The sequence below is a fragment of the Lissotriton helveticus genome, chromosome 2_1, assembly GCF_964261635.1.
Source record: "Lissotriton helveticus chromosome 2_1, aLisHel1.1, whole genome shotgun sequence".
NCBI classification, from domain to species: domain Eukaryota; kingdom Metazoa; phylum Chordata; class Amphibia; order Caudata; family Salamandridae; genus Lissotriton; species Lissotriton helveticus.
In genome coordinates, this window is record NC_136059.1 from 1,895,197,529 (window position 1) to 1,895,221,939 (window position 24,411).

Consider the following 24,411-nt stretch of genomic DNA (forward strand, 5'->3'; position numbering starts at 1 on the left):
TTTTTTCGTGGGAGCATCAACCAGAATACCTAAAATTTCACACCCAAGAAGAATATTTATTTTCTGCATGTGGCATTACAGTACCAATAACTTGGCTCCAGTAGCTTGCTCATATCAAAGGCACCTTTTAGTATTGTTACTGTTCTGTCTGGAGTGTAAACAAAATAAAAAATGTCGATTGTTAAATTGCAAGCTACAAATAAAAATGTTCTTCCCCTAAAATCTTTTTGTATACCAAAATGTGGGAACAGTTTTCTCCAAACTCATCCAGTGCCCTTACTGTCTGAGCCTTGAACATTATTGTTGCCTGTAAATGCTCTATATTTCACAGCACTTTAAAACGGAGGTGGGTACCCCACTATAGGCTTGCACCAGAACACTGGCTGTGGTTTAGCTTCAGGTACTTTTGGACCCTCGAAAGGAGAGAACCTTTCATGTGGTTTTTGACTGCCACTCTTACTCATACCTCATACGCCAAGAATTACAAAGCATTAACCCTTGGTTCAAAAAGGAGATGGAAAGAGATGTCATCTAGTGCCTGAATTGCACACTGTGAAATAAAAAAACCTGGGAATAATCCTGGCTTCCAAATTGTATGTTCCTGGGCAAATATTTGATTTCACTGTTCCTCATTGTCTTCCATTATTTCAGTTGTGAGCACCAGGAAATACTTACAGTCAAACATCTTGATGAGCTGGTTTGTGCACAAGAGCCAAGCCAGTGGTACTTAGCCAGTATCCCTATGTGTCTGGCTGCATCTCGCTTCAGATGCTGCCAGTCCCAGGTGTTCAGGGACATTGTTATACCTGCTGCTCAGCCAATGGGACAGTCGTGGTGGAATGTTGGTGGGAGAGGTGGCTGTGGAATGTTGGTGAGTGAGAGAGTCAGTTGGAGGATGGGCTGAGCAGCAGGGAGGCTGCCCATGGTGGGGGCTCTTGTTAACATCTTACCTAATAAACCTACTTGACTAATCTACCTGGAACTGGATGTGCTTTCTTCCACAACAGACATGCACAGGCAGGTGGGATGTTCTGACCTGCTGGAGCCGGTGTCGCCCCTCTACTAAGCTGCACACCTTCCTGCCGCTATGATTTCCAGGTGTGAAATACAGGAAACTGCCCTTTGGCCCCCATAATGAAGGATGACGTTCTGTTTAAGTGCTACACTACAATGCAGTACATTGCAGACCCAGTCAAGCACAGCACCGTCGCCACAGAGTTACCAAAAGAGAAGTCTGTTTCATTTACTGTCATCATATGCTCGCCTGCATAGAGCTATTCTAGATCAGGCCCCATGAACTTATACTTGGCACTCAGTACCGGTGTCCCGCCTCGCGCGTTTGTGAGAAGATGGAACTGGGCAGATGACGTTTTTTTGCCCTGGATCACATGTTTTGGTCAAGTGTGAAAACCCACGAATAGAACTCCGGGCATGTAAGATAATATATGTAAGCAGCTGTATTATTTTTTATATCAAGGGTGATTAGCTGGCGAGGAAAAAAGCACTGTGTTTGCCATTCAAGGCCGTGTTCATCAAACTAATGACTTGCACATTTGAATAATACAATCAAATCTAATATTTGCTAAGTCATCGCATTGATGATTTAGACATGTGGCGATTAAGGGATTTGCCACAATCATACAATTTAAACACAAATGCGGATCTGATATTAGAGCAGTTCCAAGGCGGGTAACTTTACCATGAGACCAGGTCTTCTCCTTGGCCCCTCGCCACGTTCACTTTAGAGCTGTTGAGTCCCACGTCCATGTTGAAATGTTTCTTGGGTGTAAAAACGTGTGCCTGGTCTGACCTGTACATTGGAATACATTCAGAGATCAAAATTGAAAAGTTGTCATTTATGGGCAGGGGACATCCCAATAAAATGAGGATTCTACCTTCCAAATGCAAGGCTGAGGAGCGTTGTGATTGCCGATGCCACAAGTCGCAATCACAGGAATCACAGGAAGGTAGCGCAAGGGGCTAGAGTGCCAACTACTGAGTTGTATATACGTGTGTGTGTGTGCGTAATCCTCAGATTAACGGATCTCTCCACAGGAAGCCAGCTCATGCGGTCAGCGTTCCTGAGACCGACATGTGTATTTAACCCTTGGGATGCAGCTCATGAAAAAAAGCTCGACTGGTTACTCTCCTTGCCAACAAGATATTTGTGCAGCATGCATATCCCAAGTGCATTTCCGAAATAGCAGATCACATTATACAGTAGTTGTTAAGTGTGATAAAGTAAAAGAAACTTCCCCAAACACTAAATTTCAGAGCCCCAAATGTTTTACGAGTGACCTTAGATACAGCCGCATCTTTGTCCCTAACTTCTCTACTACTTGGCAACCACTCCTTTTGGCAGCCTGGATCTGTATTCCACCTCCACTGGCATCATGTGCATCAGTCCTCCATCTTCTCTGGCTCTAGGCCAGACCACTGTTGTCTGCAATAATCACCTTTGCTCCAAACCATTGAGGAAGAGTCTCTCAAATTCAACAAGACTCTGGATTCCTAAATGTTTCTCGGGCACAGCACGTATTGTCCAAGACGCTGAGAACACAGGTTGCTGGAGCACAATCTTTATTTATTGAACGGAATAAACGGCTTAATACGCTGCAGGCTAGGTTGGGATCAGGAAACATAATAAACCTGAGCTGCATCTAGATCAGGTAAAAACAGTCTTTTTTCAGAAAATCCGCACAAGAAATCTGACTTTCTACGTGCTAGGTTTATGTCTGCTCATCTATGCCTCCTTCCTTCCTTTCTACACATGCCTAGGAAGTGCGCACCAGAAATATCAGCAGATACCTGTCTAGAATATTAACCGAAAGGCACTGCCAGACATGCAGTGGACTCATTACGCGCTATGTTAGCCCCAATTAGGAAAAATAATAAGTGCTAACATATTGCAGTGCGGGGGTACAATAAAAAAAAGTTAAAGTACATACCTGCTGCCTGCCGCCTGCTGCCTCACCTCTCCTCTGCTGTTAATACGGAGGCTCCCAGACTCCTGTATGCCAATTCAGATGTTGCTGTCCTGTTGGCAATACTATTACCCAGCATAAGAGAAGTGTCGGTATTGGTCTGAGCAGGCTGGTTTTGTGCTCCCACGGGGACTGTGAGTATGTGCCTGATCTATCCGGGAACGCAGCACATGCTTGAGTGATCGCAGTGCGCAGTTCGGTGTGGGCGTCCTAAGACAGATGTCCAACCCAACATGCACATTTAAGCAGTTCCCACCAGTCCTGCTCCATGCTTGCTTCAGTGCTGTTGTCAGGATGGCCCCGCCCCCAATATTCGACTCTGAGGCAAAAATTTAATTATAGTGAATTGTTTTATAATCATTTTATTTTTCATATTTGCATCTGCTGGTGGAGGCGCTCCTCACTCCCTAAAAGAGGAGCTGCTGCAGCGTTTGGGGCTGCTCCTTGAAGTAAACACACTGTCTTCATGGTGGGTGCTGAGTGTGGTGGTTGGTGGAATGGCAAATGAGTGTATGTGTGTGTGACCAGACTTCCCACACAGCCTGCTGATTCTCCCCACAGCCAGTAGCGGCCATCACTAATCACCAGTGGGGGTCACGAGGGAAGGATAGAGGGGGTTAATAATATTTAAAAAAAATTGTACCTGTCCGCCGGCCGGGTCCCACGTTTCTCGGTGCCAGTCCTGCTCGGCTCCTGCTCTGCTGCCTCCGGCAGGAACAGGAAGCAGGCAGCCTGCATAGAGAAAGGGCAGAGTGCGCATGACTAGTTTGGGTGGCCCCAGAGAGCTGACCAAACAGTCATTGCGCCTTCAGGAGTGGGAACACCACTTCTCCCCAGCCCACAGAGCAGCCCTGCCCACCTGCCCGCCCACAACCAAACCCTTCTGTTCTGCTTTCTCGCAGTGCGAGAAGCAGAAACATAAAGTGATAGTTATTACCATTTTATGTTTCTGCCTCATCACTGCAGGAAAGCAATGAGGCGACACGTCTCCGCCCTAGTGGAGGAGCTGCTCCAGCCCACAGCCTAACTGTTAGACCTATCAGCCTCAGGGAGCTCTTCCCCCAAACTCTTTGTCTTCCTCCTCCATTTTGCTGATCTCGTTTTTGCTGGTCTTAGGACTCTGGGTACTTTACCACTGATAATCTGTAAAGTGTGTGTGCTCACTACTTAAAACATGGTAATATTGGCTTATACCCAATTGCCATATTTAATTTACAGGAAAATCCCTAGTAAGGTGGCACTAGCTTTGTCCAGGGCCTGTAAAATAAATGCTAGTAATGGGCATGAAGCAGTACAAAAGGGGGTGGTGATGGACGGAGCATCTGAACCAATCAAACACTAACACCCAGTCAAAAGATCTGGGTTTAATCCATCACCGTTCTTTAGCCCACTCTGCCACCCCAGTTCAGACATGGCCATATGCAAATCAGTCTGACCCTGTGCCTCATGGGAACAGTCCAGCCCGAACTGCCAAGCCATGCCTTCCCTGGACCAGAAACAAGCTTCCTAGGACCGGTTGCTGGCATTTCAGCCGTCTTCAGCCCGGCTTGCTTGAATCCAGTGGCAAAGTGAGCAAGGGACTCACGTCTGTGCATACGCTGCCAACTTATGGCAAACAAAGCGGTACAAAAGGAGGTGGAGCATTCTAACCAATCAAACACTCACACCCAGTCAAAAGATCTGGGTTTAATCCATCACCGTTCTTTAGCCCACTCTGCCACCCCAGTTCAGACATGGCCATATGAAAATCAGTCCTGTGCCTCATGGGAACAGTCCAGCCCGAACTGCCACTAATGGGCATGAAGCACTGATTGTGCCACCCACTTAAGTAGCCCTTTAAAACAGCTAATAGGGTTGAGAGAAGTTTCAGATGACGACGCTCTACCTATAGTATACGTTACAACCTGTAAGGAGATGAGTTCAGACGCGTGGTGCGTTCAGAGCGAACGGAATAACCCTAAAACCGTTCAAGACAATCAAAAGATTACCATAAACTTATAACAACTATGCTCTCGCAACCACCAAACAGTGTGAAAATTAAGACAAAAGTAACAATAAGTAGCAGAAAGCAGCAGATCTCTATGTTCGTGTTCTTATTTCAAAAGGATGTTTAATAGGATCCACAATCAGCCGACACGTGTTTCATCGTGTTGAAGTGGAGTCAACACGACTCTTCAGGGCTGATGAAATAAAATAAACATATGTATAATACATTTCACTGTAACACATCTGGTACACTTGTCAGTGATAAAGACGTGCACGGAAGTAAAAGTGACGGATCGTTACGTGCCTAGTGGCCGTTTAGTGATTACGTACCATGCACATCCACACTCGCAACCTAGTGACGGTGGTAAAGTGCGTGGGTAGCAATAGCACCATTCCTATATGTTTCAACAGTTCATTCACTATTGGCATAAACAATTAAAATCACATGGTTTATCGTCTCACGCTCACGAGGAAACCGCGTTAGTGAAGGATCAGGGTATGAAACGTGTTACTTGTTCCATTCTATTAAGCATAAAGTGAGTGTATCATGCTCAATACCAAAGTAGGTCCATGTGCAAAAGTCAAATTCATGCGGCTCTAAAAAATCCCAAAAGTGTCCATAGAGGCCTACCTGGTATAAAATCCAGGCATTTATGGGTTGATGCGAAAATTGTAAGCGAGTGGATCGATATATCTACACATTGAAAAAAGTAAATAAAAGGGAGACACATTAATACGAGGCAAGTGGTGTTGATTACAGGGTGCAGTAAAGCAGTGTTAGCTATCGCTTACCCTGTAAAAATATTTGACGGGTATGTCAATATATAATAACCGTAGAGAACCCTGGTATCGGGTTGAAAGTTAAGTGATCACACAGCTGTATTGGTCTGTTTAAAATGTTGCTCGTTTCATCCAAATTGAGACTGCACGAGAAGAAAAACCAAAATAAAATAAAGCCCAATGAGAACATTGAAAGGTAAACGAGTAATAATCAAGTCTCAGAAAATGCAGACGCAGTTCAATGCATTGTGGTAAATAAATAAATAATACCCTATTTTTGACTAGACTTATAGCATAACAGATAGCTCAATAAAATAAGAGTCAAGATTCGAGGTAGTAGGAGTTTCTGCAGGTTTATTACAGCATAAGGACAGGATCAGGACAACCTGCATAGGAACAGAATGACAGGGCCCAGCAGGACAACTGGGGCCCAACAGGGGAAAAGAGGCCCAGCAGCTGCTGGGGCTAGGTCTGGGATGAGCGCGCTAACATTCAATAACAAAACACAGGCATATATACATAGCGCGAACACATAGCATTACATTGCAGTAGGCGTAGCAGTGGGTGGAGCAGAAAGGCATGACGCGTAGCAGTCGCGAAAGATAACAGTAAAAAGAGGTGTAACTGGGCGTATACATAGACATGTGGTGCAAACGTAACAGAATATGTCATGAATGGGCGGAAACATAGGAGGGGGCTACCTAAGGAGCCGGGACCTCTAACCTAATGGTGCGCGAAAACTAGCAATGACGTGTTACTAGGAGAAGCTGGGGGCTATGAACTCTGTGCTAGGAGCAGAGACTAAAGTCTGGAGGGTCGGAGCGACATGTACCTAAACCCTATCTGGTATCTAATGTTTAGGGAACATGTTGATATAAACTAGAAGTCATGAGGGGAAAAGCTAACTTGATTCTAAGACTGGACCATGCATTATTCTACATGTAGTGCGTGATGAAGAATACTAAATGACCATTAATACAGTATTTCTCTAACGTGGAGCCGAGTAGGCTAGACAATGACGGAAACTATTGATGCAGTTCAGTAGCTTAGGAATGCAGAAGGAGGACTGAACTGATAGCTGGAATCATAACATACTTTTGGCAGACTCAGAGGCAGAGCCAAGCTGCACCGGGCACTGCGAGGCAGGAAGTAAGTGAAGGGTCGAGGATACAGGTGGGGGCTGTATCGCTCCTCTGCGAGGCTTTCAGGAGACAGGAGCTGAATCCAGGGTCCGGGCCCTTTTGAGGCCTGGAAACGGGGACTTTATAATGGAATAACGTGCACACTGAGAAACGTGGTAACATAACTTTACATAGGCCTGATATTCGTAGTATTCACGAGGACTGGAAACTAACATACTAGAGGTGGACACAACTGTAATTGCGTCATTAATCGGACATGGGGAATAACATATGCATATTGGTCATGCACACATAACATATGATGGATGAGGCGTAGGGACACAGAACATGGCAAAATTTACTTTTCCACATTCCCTCCTTGTCACTACGTTTCCATCAGGAAACATCAATTTTCATGATACCATCTATCATTTCATACAGTACCATTTGCTCGTCTCGAATTGTCTTGGAACGGGATTTAGAACGGGGCTTGGGACTAGGAATACAAGAGGTAGCACACATGCTGCAAATCGCAGGGCCACATTGTATACAGAGGCAGCAGCTAAATATGATCGCTACTGCAATACCTAGAAAGGACAGGACTTTCCATCCCCATGCGGAAATTATATTCCAGAACCAACCGGACCATGTCCAGGTGCCTGGATCTTGGTGTAACAGATGGGCAATTTTATGGAGTCTGGTTATAGCTGAATAAACAGACGGCGCGTTATTTGGAATGAAAATGCAGCAACTAGATCCGATGACTCTACAGGCCCCGCCCCTATCGGCCAGTATGACGTCAAGGACGAGACGATTTTGCAAAACGACAAATCTCATAGCAGATTGTTCTTCGGTTAGATTACCTAGAGCAGAGGCAGTCTCATTAACTACAGCTTCAAGGGTTCTTGTTAACCTACGGATCAGTTTACTATTCTGGACAGGTCCTACAAAGAAGAAGAAACCTTTATTGAAATCTGTATACTGTTCTAGAGTAGTTTCAGTATAATCGACAATTGGGGACTCCCTTCTATGTCTAATGTGTACTAGATGTGTGTTTCTGTGATAATCAGATGGGGCTAGAAAAACAGGTGGCAGTAGGAAAGCAATGTAACAGGTTCCCTCCCAATCGAGGGGCAGACGGACATATGCAGTTTGACCACAAATAAAATAAGAATGACGTGAAGCTTTGAAAACAGATTTCCCACTGTCACTATACTTGATAACAGTAGTACATTCACTATGACCTATGTGTACAGAACCATAACTACGGACACATAATTCGCCTTTGACTGGTAGTACTGAAATAGCAGGTAAGTCTGGAGTAGTATCAGACTGAACATTCAGGACCATGAAATTCGACGAATAATTACCTAAATTATATACTTCATTTTCTAGATCTAAACCTGTTCTGTGGGGAAGACCTTGCTTGTCTGGAAAACATGTACTGTTAAGAAAAGACATATCTGTTGAGGATGACGTTAACGTGGACCATGCTCCACACGAACCATTATGTGAGAATGGATAAGGAAACAGTGGCAGAACTCCCTTCGGTGTCTGGAAAGGGGGGAGTCGACCACACACCCAACAATTAGTGGCATTGCTGGTCTGGTGTGAATAATGTAACATACGGATAAATGTGTTGTTGCGCATAGCGAGGCGGTAAGAATATTCGTGAGGAGGCAGATCACTAAACGTGTGCTCTACTGTAGCATTAGCAGACATATTTACATGAGGAACTGGTAAATACAGGAAAAATGCGTAGCTGGTGCAGGAAATCATTATGCTGAGAAATAATATGAAACTCAGAAAAACGATACATTGAAGTGAACTTCGACTGACTCTCTCACTATGGGGGTCTATTTTATACATGTCAGAAACAGTCTAACCGTTTCACCTAGGGGAGGACTTATACAATCAAACTGACTGACTTATTTTACTAGACCTTAATTTGAGCTTATACTCCTGTTGCGGAGTTTTCTCTAACAAGGGAGGGGTTGTAATAATGTCTTGTGCGGGACAGTCCTTTAAAACAATGTTTTGGCAATCTTTCGAATCCTGGAAATCCTTGGAAATGTTTTTAGAGGCTGGTTTCAATGGATTGAAAAGTTTTACATGAGAAAGGTGGACCCACCCCTTCCTGCCTTCCAACTTGACGGCAGTTCGGGTGGTCAAGAGGACCTGACGTGGCTCCTTCCAACGTGGTTCCAGCGGACTTGATCTGTCGAAATTCCGGACCATCACAAGGGAGCCTGGAACGATCTCGTGCGGTGCCACCTCGGTATTGTCTGGAAATGCGGCGGCAACCTGTGAACGACATGAGTTGAGGGCAGACATCAAGGAAGCTAGGTAATCTGTCAGCATATTACATGAAATATCGGTAATACTTCGGGGTCTAGGAGTACCCCACATGTTAGGGGGGCGGCCGAATACGACCTCATACGGGGACAGACCTGATCTGGAATGTGCGACCATGCGCATATAAAACAAAGCGACTGGCAGAGCTATTAACCAGTCCACACCTTTGTCCTTACAGACTTTTGCAATGCGGATTTTCAGAGTCTGATTATGTCTCTCTACGAGACCGGCTGCTTCAGGATGGCGTACACAATGGAACTTCCACTGGTACCCTAACAAAAGGGAAACGTGTTTCATTAACTCTGAGGAGAATGGCTGACCGTTGTCAGAATATACGACTCTAGGGAGTCCGTATCTAGGGAAAAATTCACGAACCAACTGCTTGGCAGTGGTCGCGGCTGTGTAATCTGGGACTGGATATGCTTCTGTCCACCTGGACAAAGCGCATACAACTACAAGGACATACTTGAAACCTTGACATCGCTCCATCTGAATATAATCCATCTGGAGGACCTCAAAAGGGTGGTCAGGGGGCTGGAAACCACCTTGTTCCACCGGGACACTTTTACCTGGATTAAACTGACAACATATCATACAGGTACGGACTTTCTGCTTGGCTGCAGCTCGTAAATGCTTGTTGAACCAAATGTTCTGGATACTGTCTAACATAGCTTTTTCTCCTAAATGTGCTGGACTATGTGCGGTATTGATAATGACTTGAACCATAGAATCGGGGAGAAACCATGTGGCTCTACCCTTCGTTAACCATCCTTGATCTGTCTGGACCCCTCCTTGTTCAGACCATTTCTTGATTTCATCGGGAGTAGCATGTAACTGGATATCTATGACATCTTGTGTAGGGTCCTTAACTGTCATGCATGTAATCGGATCTGGAGTACGTGTCTGATTAACTGGAATGTCTGGAGTCTGTGCTGTAAGCTTGGCTGTGCGGTCTGCTAAATCATTACCTTGGGAAATAATGTCAGTAACTTTCGTATGTGCTTTGCATTTCATGATAGCAATGGATGTCGGTAAATGTATGGCATCTAACAGGGCTTGAATAAGGAGACCATGCTGAATCTTGGTTCCATGAGAAGTCATGAAACCTCTCTCCTGCCAGAGCACTCCGAAGTCGTGTACAACTCCGAATGCGTAACGTGAATCTGTGTAAACATTAACTTTCAGGTTCTTGGCGTGTATACAGGCTTGTGTCAGAGCGATTAGCTCTGCTGCTTGAGCGGACAGGGTGTCAATACGGTGTGTTTCAATAACTTCAGTATCAGTAGTCACTGCATACGCGGCGACTAGTTCTCCTGTACTAGTTCTCATACATGAACCATCCACATAAAGTGTCAGGTCAGGATCTGGTAACGGAATATCTGTCAGGTCTTGTCTTGGCTTAGTCGTAATGTTAACTACTTCCACACAATCATGTGGGTCAGAATTCGAATTAACTGATGGTAACAGTGTAGCAGGATTCAAGACGTTGCAGCGTCTAATTTCTATGTGTGGCTGGAACAGTGTCAATTCATAACCTGTTAAACGTGCAATTGTCAAGTGCTGTGTTTGTGTTCGGTTTAAAAGAACTTCTACTGAATGTGGGACTTGTACTGTCAGGGAGTGTCCTAAAACTATAGAATCACTTTGTCTGATAGCTAGTGCTGTGGCTGCAACTGACTTGAGGCACGCAGGCAATGCCTGGGCGACTGGATCTAATGTGCTCGAAAAATAAGCACAGGGCTTGTATTGTCCTGCTTGATCTTGTGTGAGAACAGATAATGCTGTACCTTCGCGTTCAGTAACGAAAAGTGTAAAAGGCTTACTGTAGTTCGGTGTAGCTAGAACTGGAGCTTGACATAGGGCTTTCTTTAACTCGTTGAAACTAAGTGTATGGTCAGATGTCCAAGGGAGGACAGTCGCTACGGCTGCCTCCTGTGTCGTTAACTGTATCAGTGGCTTGGCTAGAAATGCATACTGGGGAATCCATTGTCTACAATAAGAAGTAAGGCCGATAAAGGCACGTACCTCCTTCTGGGTTCTGGGCTGGGGAAGACTCGCTATTAACTGGATACGGTCGGGTGTCAACTGCCTACCCCTCTTGGACAGCAAGTGTCCTAAGTATACCACTTGCTGGACACAGAATTGAAGCTTCGAAGGTGACACCTTGTGCCCCATCTCGGCAAGGAAATACAAAACTGTAAGTGATGCTCGCTCACAGGCACATTCAGAACGGGCAGTGATCAGTAGATCATCGACATACTGGAGCAGGGCAGTGTCAGTTGGCATGTGAATGTTGTCTAGTTGTCTCTTGAGTGCTTGACTGTAAATACTAGGGCTTTCTGTGAACCCTTGAGGAGCGCGTGTAAACATATAGCTCCTTCCATTTAAACAGAATCCGAAAAGAAACTGACTGTCTGGATGAATTGGAACACTAAAAAATGCATTCTTGAGGTCTATGACAGTGAAAAACATGGCTTCGGAATCAATGGCTGTTAACAGGGAAGAAATATCTGGGACAACTGGGTACTGAGGAATAATACATTTGTTAAGCTCTCGTAAATCAATCACTAATCGATATACTGGGGGTGCATTCGGATCAGTACGTTTCATGACTGGAATGATCGGAGAATTACATACATTGGAGTCAGTTTCTACAACTACTCCTTGAGCCATGAGCTCGTCAATAATTTTGGATAAGGCTGCTACAGCCTCGGGTGGCAATCTGTACTGTCTGATTCGTGGTAACACTACACCTGGCTTGAGAGTCACACGATGGGGTGTGATTTGCATGTAACCTACATCAGTTGGACCTTGCGCCCATAAATGCTGTGGAACATTAGACAATCTTGAATCAAAATCTCGTAATACATAGTGACCCTTAAAGTCACGTAGGAACAGACGTATTCCCTCTGGGGAACAGCAAATAACTGCACCTAATTCTTTCAGTGTCTTAATGCCTAATAGATTTTCTGGACATGACTTAGTAAGTAACAGATCAGTAGTACGGGACAATGGACCTACTTCTAGAGTGACTGGCTTTGATATTTCATTAACTATTGGCTTTCCTGAAAATCCAAGGGAAACATTTCTTGAGCCTGAGAGCGGAGCCCCTGGAACTTCGGCATGACTAATTGTGGTCCTACTTGCCCCTGTATCGATCAAAAACTTTCTGTCTTTCCCTAATACTTGACTGTGAACATAAGGGCCTTCTTGATCTACAGGTATCTCGATGAGAGGCAAGCCTACCTCCCTCTCTAGGCTGTTTCATGAATATGACTGGTACTCTGGATACTCAGACTGCGCATACTGGTACATCTGTGATGTAACGTGCTGTGTTGCAGCTATAGGCTGCGGTGCTGTAACTGTCTGTTGTGCATTCTGTGGCTGAGGAATCTGTGAAACTTGTTCTTGTCTAGGCGGACGTGGTCTTTCTTTAGTCTTACCAGTAGCTATGTTATGTTTCAGAACTGCACACTCGTTTATAAAATGACCTGGCTGTTTACAATAATTGCAGTTCCCTTTAACGGGAGCTGCAGGATGACTGGCTTGATTCGGACCCCTCTTCTGACTGTCTTGAGAAACAGATTGTGCAACTAGCACTTTCATTTTCGTGTCTTTCATACGTTTTCTCTCGTGTTCTTGCTCTTCTCTGATTCTATTCTGGTGATACTGGAGCATCTGGAGCATCTGGGACGGAGTATTTGCTTGCCAGGTGCTTTCGACTTTCAAAACTCGATTTTTAATTTGCGGACTTGAATTCTCGACTAATTTGGTGACGAAAAGATGAGGGTATGACTCACTACTTGTCTTGAGACCACTGTTGATACTGAAACATTTCTCAAATCTAGAATAAAAATCACTAATATCTTCATCTTGTTTCTGTTTACAGGCTGAGATTGCATCCCAGTCTTCTTTTCTCGTTGTCAATAATCTGGGTAAAACTTGAATCAATAATTCTGGTAATTCTTTACATTTATCTCCGAGACCGGTACCTGGTACTCGTGCCTTGTCTTCAGCTTCTAGAGCTGTCCAATCGATCTTTTTCTCTCCCACCTCCCATTCTTTTTCCTTTAACTTTTCATACACCCCTGCGGGTAACAGGACCTTTAACATTTTAATGATGTCTGGGTAAGTGTATTCTCCCATACGGAGCATGTCTTTTAATTCTCTATGGAACCCTGCTGGATCTTTGTCATGACAGGGAATTAATTTCTTCATTTCAAGAAGTTCCATCTTTGAAATCGGAGTGTATACAAACACTCGTTGCATTTCGCCACCCGCCCCTTGGACTGGGTGGACTTCTCGTAACGGATTCTGTCTGTCTATGTAAAACGATTTACTTTCTGGGGGTGAGACATGAACAAAATGCGGGTTCAGGAACGTTCTATATTTGTGACGCTGTTCTAGAATGACACTAATTAAATCGGTACCTAGACCTCTCCATTTATACTGGAGTAACTCGTTCAGGATATCGTGCAACGGACCTGGATCAGAGTGTTGACCCTCATACAGAGTAATGAGGTACTGGATCATATACATACCCACCAGTCGTTGCTCGGCTGGGGGCAATTTCAGAAACATTTGTGCCACTATTTCGTCTGGAAAAGTGGTAGAATCAGTAATCCATCGGACTGCTGATCGGGCTAGTTCTTGTTCATGCATGGTACTTAATTCACTGTAACCGACTCGTGATTTCAGAATGTGATCGGTAGCTTGAAATACTTGTTCTAGAGAACCTTGTTCTGGTGCTGGATGATGAAAAATAGGCTTGTGTTCTAGGCGTAAATGGCGATCTGGAAATCTGGATTTTCCTACATACGCTATTCTGGCGGGATTCTCGTTCTCTTCCTCTTCAGGATCAGAGATACTTTCTTTCTCGCTTACTTGTGCTGCTTTACGCTGGTCGTGTAACCTTATTATTTCTTTACGAATTTTCTTGTACATACTCTCCATGGCACTGACGGTCTTGTGCTTACCCTCGGCTATATTATCACTCCACCTTGTCAGGATTCTCATTTCAGCGGGATCTTTAGACGGGTAATCTTGTTCTCTTATTAGACAATTGATCAGGAACTTTAATATCATGAGCTGAATCTCGGCTTTCCTCTGAGACATAATCTCGCCAATACTTTCTGGATCCTCCCCTGTACGGATGAAACGATATATTCTGTCTAGATCTTCTTTCATGTTCGGCAAGGTGACTAGATACTCGGTCACTCTCCTTACACGTAAGGAATATAAAACCATGGTATATTCGCCTGGGACTGGATCATAGACACATTCGTTAAGGGCTTGTCTGATTTCTGTGACAGACTTATTACTTTTAGGAGTACGCTGTGATGCTTGAGCATGTAATTCGAGTGCCGATAAACGTTTGTGTGGCGGCGGGGTTTGAGGAGTAGCTCCTCCTGCGGCCCCTAGACTGGAGTCGTCTACTGAGGCTCTACGTCCTGGCAGAGTGGGAAATGGAACTGTAGGCTGGACCGGGGGTACCGTAACAGGTACTCCGGTGTCTGGAGGAGCGGGAAATGCCTGATTTACAGGGACTAGCGGAGCGCGGACAGGATTTGCATATTCGGGGACTGTGTCGTCCAGATAGGACGAAATAAAAATATCAGCTGCGGTCGGTTTGTGACGTAGCTTGGTCGGAACTAATGGTGGCGGGAAATTACTGGATGCCTCTGGGGTCGCTTTTGGCAAGCCTTCGGCAAGGAGAGGATACATACCCTTAATAAGGGCATGCCTCTGTCTGTCTGACTGTTCGGCTTTGACTTGTTCACCTATCTCGATTAATTCTCTTTCTTGGGCTCGTTCCTGGGATTCTCTACTTAACTCTGACTTTCTGACTTCCTTTTCCGTTCTTCTATGAGCTTCCTTGCGCCATAACTCGATGGCATCTTTCTGTGACTGTCTGGCTTTCTTTTTCCATAATGCTTCTTCTACTCGCATGATACATTCGGCATCCCATGTACCCGATACGGGCCATCTATACTTTTCTTCTAACTGTTTGGTATACTCTACCCATAAATCTAGATACAATATGGCGCTTATGCCATGTTTCTGATACATAAAGTGACCTGGACTGTCCCTAGGCGGGACAGGAACTGCTTCCTCTAACAGACCCTTTCTAGTTTTTAACTGACGTAACTTGGAAAATATAGGCATGACTGAACTGTAATCTGGACACAATACAATACACAATAAAAAACACGAAATCACATCGCACTCATACCACAACAGTAAATTACATGAAGAACATTATAAATAACAGTTCGAACAGAATTTTACCTGGAATACTGAGAACAGAAATAGAACAGATTTTCTCGAGAACGGAACAGACTAGAGTTACTGGATGCACTGCTGTAACAGTACGGAACATACCGGTCCCATAAAGGGACACATCAAGACCCGTATCCACCTAGGTGAACACTTCGTTTGTGAGTCTGGGCACCACCAACCCACGGACCAGGAGTCAATTTAAATTGGTCCTGTCTAGATACTACCCCAGCAATGGTACTCACCGGGCAGCACGGAACGGAAGGCCTCGGACTGGACTGGACGACGGACGACGAACTTCGGACTTCGGACTTCAGTTACAGGTGGGCCTCCGGATACCTCGGACCTTGGACTCTCGGCTTGGGCTCTAGTCGGGACTCGCCGCGTTCCTCCACCGTCTCGTTCGGATGCTGGACCGCCTCCTCCGTCTCCTCCGTGGGCCTGAGGGATACTTGAGCAGAAATATCTGCCACTGCGCAGAAGAGTTCCGTCACGACTGCAGAGGGTCAGGGGGTCGGCGTGGCTTCACCGACGCGTGGGGAAAGGGCAGGTCCCTATTCGGGCGCCATTATGTGGTAAATAAATAAATAATACCCTATTTTTGACTAGACTTATAGCATAACAGATAGCTCAATAAAATAAGAGTCAAGATTCGAGGTAGTAGGAGTTTCTGCAGGTTTATTACAGCATAAGGACAGGATCAGGACAACCTGCATAGGAACAGAATGACAGGGCCCAGCAGGACAACTGGGGCCCAACAGGGGAAAAGAGGCCCAGCAGCTGCTGGGGCTAGGTCTGGGATGAGCGCGCTAACATTCAATAACAAAACACAGGCATATATACATAGCGCGAACACATAGCATTACATTGCAGTAGGCGTAGCAGTGGGTGGAGCAGAAAGGCATGACGCGTAGCAGTCGCGAAAGATAACAGTAAAAAGAGGTGTAACTGGGCGTATACATAGACATGTGGTGCAAACGTAACAGAATATGTCATGAATGGGCGGAAACATAGGAGGGGGCTACCTAAGGAGCCGGGACCTCTAACCTAATGGTGCGCGAAAACTAGCAATGACGTGTTACTAGGAGAAGCTGGGGGCTATGAACTCTGTGCTAGGAGCAGAGACTAAAGTCTGGAGGGTCGGAGCGACATGTACCTAAACCCTATCTGGTATCTAATGTTTAGGGAACATGTTGATATAAACTAGAAGTCATGAGGGGAAAAGCTAACTTGATTCTAAGACTGGACCATGCATTATTCTACATGTAGTGCGTGATGAAGAATACTAAATGACCATTAATACAGTATTTCTCTAACGTGGAGCCGAGTAGGCTAGACAATGACGGAAACTATTGATGCAGTTCAGTAGCTTAGGAATGCAGAAGGAGGACTGAACTGATAGCTGGAATCATAACATACTTTTGGCAGACTCAGAGGCAGAGCCAAGCTGCACCGGGCACTGCGAGGCAGGAAGTAAGTGAAGGGTCGAGGATACAGGTGGGGGCTGTATCGCTCCTCTGCGAGGCTTTCAGGAGACAGGAGCTGAATCCAGGGTCCGGGCCCTTTTGAGGCCTGGAAACGGGGACTTTATAATGGAATAACGTGCACACTGAGAAACGTGGTAACATAACTTTACATAGGCCTGATATTCGTAGTATTCACGAGGACTGGAAACTAACATACTAGAGGTGGACACAACTGTAATTGCGTCATTAATCGGACATGGGGAATAACATATGCATATTGGTCATGCACACATAACATATGATGGATGAGGCGTAGGGACACAGAACATGGCAAAATTTACTTTTCCACAGCATTGATAGGCCAGAATGTACATACCTAAACACATGTTGGTGTTTAGCCGTACCGGGAGGGGATCCGACTGGTTGTAGTATTTTCCGGATAATTACTGGATAAGACTCTCCGTAGGTAAGCGAACTAAGTAAGAGACACAAACATGGGGGGAGGCGGTAGTGATTATGTCTCCAGCCTTTAAACCTGTATCGGAAATAACGCAAGTAAACAGGGTGTTGTGTCTCTCTTACCTCCAGAGCGGTATCCCTCCTCTGTGTGTTCCCGGTCGCCGTGTTCCAGAGACGGACACGTGACCGGAAACAGGATAGGAAGATATAGTCTAGGTTGCTCATTAGCTAGAAAGAGCCGGTCTGATTCACACGTCGAAAGGTGACCGCCATCTTAGATGTGAAAATGTTCGCTGTAAGTCACCCAAACAGCGGAACACACAATGCAAATTACTATTTAAACGATAGTGAATCCTGTATGTTAATATTCAGGGCGCTCTTGCCAAGTCTCTCATTTAGATCTATTGGCCACATGTCATGTGCGACTATAATTAGTTTATATAAAGAACGCGAAGAAATATTTTACAAGTTGAGTCGAGTCGTCTATTTCAGAAAGTGAAATATCACAAAAGGTTCAGAATTGCATAAAAAACTAAGCCTCCTGGTAAAACTAAACCATGATGGCATACTAGTCCATAAGTAAATTAGAGCCGTGAATTTCGTGATCACGTGAGAAAATGTGTGAGGTGATCCCGAATAAGCTTCAATACTGTAGCGTTGGATTGGAAAAACTCGACTTAAGCACCCATACGTGAAAAGTGAAGTAGCATGGTGACTTGGTGACTTTACAATCTGTATGTCAGCATTCCTGCATTCTTAGTATGAATTTATAAGATTACAAGTCATGAAGGCAAATCCTAAGCCATAGTTTGGCACTTTCTATTACATACATCATATTTGAGTATAAAATAACATTATGGTATTCAGCACATTAAAACCATATGGTAAATAACAATCCCTGGAGGGCTGTAACGGAGTCATGACTCCCCAATACTTAAGTAGCCCTTTAAACATGTATTAGGTCTGCCATTGCAGCTTGTTTGCACAATTTTACACTGCTATTTAGACCTGGCAAAATAAACCTCTTGCCAGGCCTATAGCTTCCTTTTTAATACTGATGAGTCACCCCTTGGGTGGGCCCTGGACAGCCAGGATGGCAGGGTGCAGTGTATATAAAAAGTTGGACATGTACTTCTACGTATTTCATGCCCTGGCTCAAAAACTCCCAAATTTGTTTTTCACAATTGCATGGCCTACCCCTGCCATAGGGTGACATTGGAGTTACTTTATTACATTTAGTGAGCTGTAACTTTCAAATGGGAACAGGTAACCAGTTCATGTTTGGTGTCTTTGGAACTGTCATGAAAAATCTTTTGGTGAAGTCAAATTTTAAAATACATTTTCAAAATGCCACTTTTAGAAAGTTGTATGACAAAAGGAAAAAATACAGTACAAGTGCACTCAAAATTGTTCTAGTTAAACACAATACTCTTTTCTTCAAAAAACTCTAATATTAAAGTGTGCACCCTGTAGGGGGCTCTGTCAGCCTCCTGAATACAAAAGTAGACAAAATCAGCCTGGATTAATGTCCTGGAACTCAAGGTGCACTACTATATTGTCACTTAATCCAAAGTCAAGTGATCAATGATCATTACCTTTCAACACAAGTACTCAATACATTTCCAAAACAAAAAAACGTGGAAGATGTCATAAATCTGATTTTAATCAGTCCATAGCAGAATTTCTTCAAAAGGAGCAAGTTGATGCTGAACCCAGCATAATGAATCAGGTAACAATTGTATTTTCTTTTCCCAATGTATTTCGGGCGGAAATCAGCCCTTGATCAGAGGATTCTACAACATCAATATTAACTATAAGTATCAACAAAAGAACAAACTAAAGCTGCATTAGTCATGCTTAACTATTATGACGCTCATACACGAGAGCTAACAGGGCTCCAATCGTAACACTGTTATGTAGGACTAAAAAGAGCCATGAAAGAAAAACATGAAATAAAGAAGAAAAGAAGAGAAGCAAGAAAAAGAAGAGCGTGAAGAGAAGTGAGGAACAATCGGATTCTCTGTGCTGAAATGTGCGCCCAAAGGGTAGTGGAAAGTGCTTAAGATTGTGCCATATGTACAACGTGACTGTTACTCTAAACAGATATAAAAAAGAAACGGTGATTGTGAAGTCCAAAAGTAACACTGTGCACCCTACATATATAAATGGCGAGTCCATCAAAGAGGAAGTACCTTCATAAAATGCCAAGTATGCAATACGCCGAAAACTCTCAACCGCGAACCGGTGTAGGCTATACAAATAGTTGTTTCACATCTCTAATCAGCTTTCTTCCAATTACACCGAGGTAATTAGTTCCATCCACCTCAAAATTAGAGAGACTTTTTCTCACTCACTTCGTTCTCGATCACACTGTTATTTACTCATTTTTATAGCCTACACCGGTTCGCGTTTGTCTACTTTTAGAAAGTTGGCATTTTCCAGACATAAGCCATTTGGTGCGGGCAGACTGTCTCTGGGTCACATGACTGGTTGTAGTTGCCAGTTGAGCTTAGTGTATTCCTCCTAGACAGCCACACAGAAAAGGGAGCTTAGGTGGGCCTGGATGGGCCATCAATGGCAGGATAGGAAGGAGGTGGCAGGCACAGCCCTACTTATACTTGAATAGGCTGTGTCTTGCCTCCACACAAAGGGTGGCATACCCCTTTAAGTTAGTCTGGAGCCAGGGCAAGTAAGGCAGGACACCTGTGCACTTCAAACAGAAATATCTAGAAGCTTGTCCCACTATAAAGGCAGAACTTGGTATAAATATTGAACCTCATATAAATATTGGACTTCAGACACCAACTCTTCAGAACACTTCTGGACCTGTGGATATTCTGACAGGAAGAAGGACTGTTGTGCTGCTGAGAGGACTGACACTCTCCTGGAAGGCTGATTAGAAGGACTCTTACCCTACTGTGATGACTTGCTGTCTGCTGCCCTCTTGCCTGTGTAAGAAGAACTGGGCCTGCATCTGTTGAATCCGGGACCCCAGGATGACTCCAAGGGCTAGTCGGTTGACCTCCTAACTAGGTCATCAGGGATAGAAGGCTCCAACAGCCTTTTTTCAGGACCAGAACCCTGCCATCTGTGAGTTCTCCCCTTCCAGGTGGTGCCACCCCAGTCCTGGACTCTTAGTCGTGGTCCTGAAGGTGCTCTGCCCGTCTATCTGTAGGACCAGCAGAACTGATGAATCTCCTCTGCTGCACAGCACAACCCTGAAAAGATCAGATGCATTGCCTCTGCTGCAATGTTTCTCCCAGGGCAAGGACTTCACATTGACCTCGCAGCCTGTATCAGAACCACCGCTGTGCAAATCTTCCCCGACGCAAGTTCTCGCATTGCAACCTCGCAGCTCCTCTGAACCGACGCATTGCCCAAGCTGCGTGACACATCTTGGATGCTGGACTTTGCACCACAAGCCATTATCAACAGGATCCACAACAATGACGCAGGACCTTGCATTACAGCTCTGCTTCTCCTCGGAACTGATGCATCACCTTGCCAGTGCGACGCATCCTCTAAGCGGCACCTTGCAATGTACCACCATCAACATTTGAGGTACTCTTGTTCCTAGGCCCTAACTGGGTCCCTGTAGCTGGCTCACACTCCATTGCTGTCAGCCTGAACTTATCACTTTGTCCTGTGCGACCAGATATCCGCAGTTGGCACTTTGTGCTTTTTGGCGCTCTTTTCAACTAAAACTTTAAACCTGCAGATCTCTCTGGTCCTACTGATTAGATTTTTTTATTTTGGTCTTGTTTTGTTTTCTAAAATCTAGTCTATTGTTCTAAATTGGTGTAGGATCCTTTTTGTGCTATGCTTTCATGTTATTACTGTTTGAAGTGTCCTACAAATACTTTACATATTGTCTCTAAATTAAGCCTGACTGCTAAATGCCAAGCTACTGGAGAGTTGAGCACAGGTTCATTTGGGGTTTGCTTGTGACTTTACCCTGACAAGAATTGTGGTTACTGCTTGAGAAAGATTTTACCCACCTCAGCTAGTAATCACATTTCTTACACTAACAAACTTCCCACCCTGCACCTTACTTTCTCCAGTCTGACAGCAATTTCCAATGATGTATGCTTTCTGAAAGCTTAATATTTATCTATGCTCTTTGATCATTTTCATCAGTCTCCCTTAGCCTGCCCGTATTACGCAGCCTCCTCACTTCTCCCCCCTGCCTGACTGCTCTCTCTTCAGCCAGTCCACTCCCTAAAAATATGTCTGTGTTCTGTCAGCTTGTTCTCCCTTATCCCCTAAAGCCTCTACAGTCTCAACTAATCCACTCTCTGCCTGCTACTGGAATGTTAGGTAATCCTGAATATGGAGTTAATCCTGTGTGGAAGGTGCAGTGGCACCTAAGTATATGGTGTGGCTGGGTTCCTGTTCCCTCATTCTTCCTGATTTCTGCAAGTCTGCAGACTTACTATTCCTAGCTTGCTCGGTCTGATTGATGTCCCACAAGTCTCTTTCTTATCTTTCAACCTCAGGTTAGATTTTTCTCAGTCCAGCCTGCCTGATCTCCCCAGTATGATAGCTCTCCTTTACCCTGCTTGTTGTGCTTGCTGTCTGTTCAGTCCACCCACTACCCCCATAGCCTGTCAACTTTATCTCAGAATGCAGCTTCTCTCTGTGTGCAAAAGAAGCGTACAGAGCTCATATCCATTGTGTCCCTGTTCTGTTCTTTTTACTGAAGCATGACTAAACATTTCACTATACAAAGATGCAAGATCCCTAATTCAGTATAAATTAGGGGTGGGCGGAATTTGCGTAGTAGTCAATTAAATTTTAATTCGCTTTATTCGAGAATAAACTCATAAAAGCTTTACAAACAACATTAAAAAGCCATTAAAAAACATTTAAATTGATTAAAAATAAGGCTTGGAAGTTGATAAAAATGCATCAATTACATTATCACATAGAATTTTGCAGATAAAATATAAAAATATAAAAAACACTCTGATAATGACCTCTTCATAATTCATCTGTCTAAAAACTTTTGTCTAATGGACCATGACCAGCCGAGGAATTTAGAAGTGGCTGTTAATATAAATAGTGAAGAACTAGTACAGATAATTCTTAAAGCCACAGTACTGCTGGTCGTACCTAAATTCTTACACATTGGGGTAAGCCAGATGCGTCTGGGCTCTGCATAGGATTTACATGCAAATAAAAAATGTCCGATTGTTTCATCATGCACTCCACAGGATGGACAAGAACTGTTTGATGGGCCTCCCCACCTGCCTGTTAGAGATCTAAGGGGGAGAGAACCTGCTCTGATCTGGAAAAGCAACTTCTATCCCTCTGGCTAGTGATGGTATCCCAGTACAGTTCCAGGGTAGGGAGAAACTTTGCTTGGAAGAATTTTCCTGCCATAGTCTCCGAGTTAGTTTCGTTCCAGGTTCTTTCTGCCACATTCTCCCAATAGATCTCTTTAAGATTAGTCTTTGTTGGAAAAGAGGCAACCTCTGGGTTTTCCCATAGCGTGTAGAGGCCTAATACATCCAACATTTTTCGGAGTTCTTTTAGCCATCCTATTTTGTGGAACACATCTGCCTTAATTATGTCCATAAATCCCTCTGCATAGTGTAAGAGTTCTGGTGTTGTCCAAAGTCTACGCCAATACATAATAGGTCTTAATCTTGCTAGATCAGTTAATGCCTTCCTGCCTAGATCGTACCTAAGTGGCAGGAGAGGGCTGCCCTTGGGAAGGCTAGTAATAAGTTGAAATAACTTATTTTCCGAAGATTGTAATTTTCCAAGGTTCTCGTAGCCCCACAGCTCCGCCCCATAAAGTGATGATCCTAGGGCTTTGGCCTCGTAGACCTGGAGCACAGGTTTTACAGGTTTTGTTAAGGATTTTCTGTGCTCAGAACCAAGTGCACCAGCTATTTGCCTGTGTCTTATAGTTGCAGTGTCTATGTGTTTGGTCCATCTTAGGTCATTTGATATATGAATTCCCAAGTATGTAAAAGCATTAACAGTCTCTAATGAGCGGTCATTCATAACAATATGGGATCTACGGCCTCGAGATGAATTAAAAACAATTGACTTTGTTTTAAGCACATTAATTTCTAGTCCATGGTCTTTACAGAATCGATCAAAAATTGTTAGGGCAGGCTGTAGACCACTCGGTGTCTTGGATAAAATCAGAGTGTCGTCGGCGAACATTAAAATCGGTATCTTGGTACCAGCTAGTGACGGGGCATCCACATTTTCAGCCAACATGCGGGAAACATTTCCATTGATATACAGTGTAAACAACGTGGGGGCCATTGAGCATCCTTGGCGTACCCCACGCTCCACAGGGAAATCAGGGGTGACCATACCATGCCCTCCCCACTGGATCCTTGCAAAATTTGTCTCATGGAGCCTCATTAGCATTGTTAAAAGTTCATCTGGAAGGCCCAGGTTCTTCAACACTTGCCACAGTTTGGGCCTTGGGACGAGGTCGAAGGCAGCCCATAAGTCTACAAAAGCTGCATACAGGCTACCCTTCCTCAGTAGTACAGTTTTCCATTGTAGAAGGGTAAAGCGGAAGACCTGATCCAACGTGCTGATAGATTTACGGAAGCCCGCTTGAAATGGCGACAAGGCATTGTTCTCTTCGGCCCAATCCAAAAGTCTATTAACAACCAACCTGCCTATCACCTTTTGGATGGTGTCAATTAGGCTTATGGGCCTATAGTTTCCTGGTTGTGATTTGTCTTCTTTCTTGTAGATAGGGATTATAACTGCACATTGCCATGACGCCGGTATATTAGCGCCCTGGGCAACCGCATTCAGTAGGAGAAGGATGTATTTGCACCAGCGCTCCTTGTCAGTAATAAAAAGATCCGCTGGCACCCCATCTAGTACCGGGGCTCTGCCATTAGAAACTGTGCTCAAGGCTGTCATAACTTCACTGTTGCAGAATACATTGTCTTTATAAAAAGAAGGCTTATAGTCTGTCATCAGATTATTGGGCTGATTATCTGC